The 2400-nt window shown below is 49.9% G+C and overlaps 1 protein-coding gene across 5 annotated transcripts in view; it reads left to right on the forward strand.

Moving 5' to 3' along the window:
- LOC106808951 (influenza virus NS1A-binding protein-like) overlaps window positions 1-2400 on the forward strand; it is a 76855-nt gene that overhangs the window by 44943 nt on the left and 29512 nt on the right. The gene's annotated exons all lie outside the window — the stretch shown is intronic.

A 2400-nucleotide genomic window follows, 5' to 3' on the forward strand; every position in this document is an offset into this window, starting at 1 on the left:
GAACCAGGATGTATAGAAGAGGGAAAGGAACGAGGGTATAGTAAAGGGAAAGGAACCAGGATATATAGAACTGTAGAAGGAACCAGGATGTATAGAAGAGGGAAAGGAACGAGGGTATAGTAAAGGGAAAGGAACCAGGATATATAGAACAGGGAAAGGAACCAGGATATATAGTAAAGGGAAAGGAACCAGGATATATAGAACAGGGAAAGGAACTAGGATATACAGTAAAGGGAAAGGAACCTGGATATATAGAACAGGGAAAGGTACCAGGATATATAGAAGAGGGAAAGGAACCAGGATGTATAGAAGAGGGAAAGGAACGAGGGTATGCGAGCGGGGTGCATGGAACAAGTGTATAGGACGAGGAGGAAAGAGACCAGGGTATGGGATCAGAACAGAAACCAGTTTATGGCATCAGGTATGCATGCCATGTTTACACAGATCTGCCATGGCAGAAGCATTAGGGCATATATATATATATATATATAGCTAATGCTATGCTGATTTATATGTATATATATATATATATAATCAAGATATAATGTGCGCGCCGAAAGTGATGCCCTCGGCTAGTGACGCAAGAGATTGGTTAGGTTTACTGATCAGGTGGCAAGATTTGCTTCCAAGGTTTCGACTGATAACGCGCGTCTGCACACGGCTGACATTTTTTCGTGCGTTACCTGCAGAGTCTCGGCGATTTCTCCGCGTCGCCAATCATTTTCGTAGCGCTGGTAATATATATAATTATAGTCGTTGCAAGCACGAATGCGTGCGACTGGAATGGGTTTGGAGTCTAGATGCTGGCGGGGGTGTTGGTGGTGGTTGTACATGCACGCGCAACCCGCTGCGTGCGTTATAGAGACAGTCGTAGCTGCTATCCAGTCAGTAGGGTCAGTGTTGGTGGGGGTGTGGAGTCTAGATGTTGGATGCTACGTGGAACACCCCCGCGGTCGTGTGCACCGAGCTCCCGCGGAAGTGCGCGGCTTATCCGATCTCGGCGGTTGGGGAGCAACGCATCGTTTGCGCAACGCCATCTTGTACCCGGTCTCTCTGGATGTTGGTGGGGGTGTGGAGTCGAGATGCTGGCGGGGGTGTTGGTGGTTGTACGTGCGCACGCAACCTGCTGCCTGCTTTATAGACAGTTGTAGCTGCTTTCCAGTCAGTAGGGTCGGTGTTGGTCTGCGATGTTGAATCGAGGTGCTAGTTGCCCGCAGCAATCGGGTATTAAAGTTTCTTAATTCGCTTTATGAAGTGTGATGATCACTTGTTGGCATTCGCTATCACTGTCTCTATCTCTATCATCGTCTCGCTATGCGGTTTGGCGGTTGGCGCGGTGCACTCGTTGAATATTAACTTGCGCAAGTATCCACACTTAGTTTACTCGCCTTCTTCCTCCTCCTCATCCTCCTCCTCCTCCTCCTCTTCCTCCTCCTCGTCCTCCTCCTCCTCCTCTTCCTCCTCGTCGTCCTCCTCCTCATCCTCCTCCTTTCCCTCACCGGCGCTCCCTCGCTCGTTTTTCTTAGTTTACCCCCTTCTCTTCCTCCTCCTGCTCCTCCTGCTCCTCTTGCTCTTGCTCCTCCTCCTCCCCATCTCCCCCGCCGGCGCTCCCTCGCTCGTTTTTTCTAGCTCACATGGCGTGATCGAGACTAGCGCGCCAGAGTAGATTGGAGACGAAAGAATCCATCTTATTGGAGTGTCTGTCTGCATCGTGCCTGCATGAGTCACCTGCATGTTGTGAATCTGTGAAAGCACAGAGAGCTTTATTACCTTCGCCTCGCATCGCATTCCAAAAATGTATATTACAGTTGGGTAAACTGGTACGGTGGGTATGCGTGACAACGATAGGGCATGGGGTCGCACCTATGTCGCTATGACCCACTGTGACCCACAATCCCATGCTCGTGTCGAGCGTACTGCAGGGACATGTGATTTAGAGTTGTGAGAATCAATGTGATGGATATTGGACTAATGCTGGGATAATGGGATGTGATGATGAACCACAAGCATCTCCCGCGAGCTCCTCCTCGGATGCTGTAGGTCGCGCGAAGGTCGTGCAGGGGTCGCCTAGTTAGGGATGCTGACATCGAGCCAACATTCAGCGTTCGACACATGTATACCCTCTCGTGAGTCGGCACAGTTTTTTCTTGCGGAGTCTCAAACTGCATGCAGCGCCCCCTTCGTACAACTCAGGATAAATTGAGCCATCTGTCGTGGAGTATGGCGGAGTCTGGGATGATTTCTGCAGTCCTATACTAGATCGCCTGTCAGAACTGTTTAGGTGCAGGTAGAGGGTAAGCTTGACATCTACGTTTTAACCCCGTACAGACTGCAAATTTGATCCTACATCAAACTAGTCTGGGCCAGGCGCGCGCAAAATTTTTGCAGTGTGTACACACT

The sequence above is a fragment of the Priapulus caudatus genome, unplaced genomic scaffold (assembly GCF_000485595.1).
Source record: "Priapulus caudatus unplaced genomic scaffold, Priapulus_caudatus-5.0.1 Scaffold317, whole genome shotgun sequence".
NCBI lineage: Eukaryota > Metazoa > Priapulida > Priapulimorpha > Priapulimorphida > Priapulidae > Priapulus > Priapulus caudatus.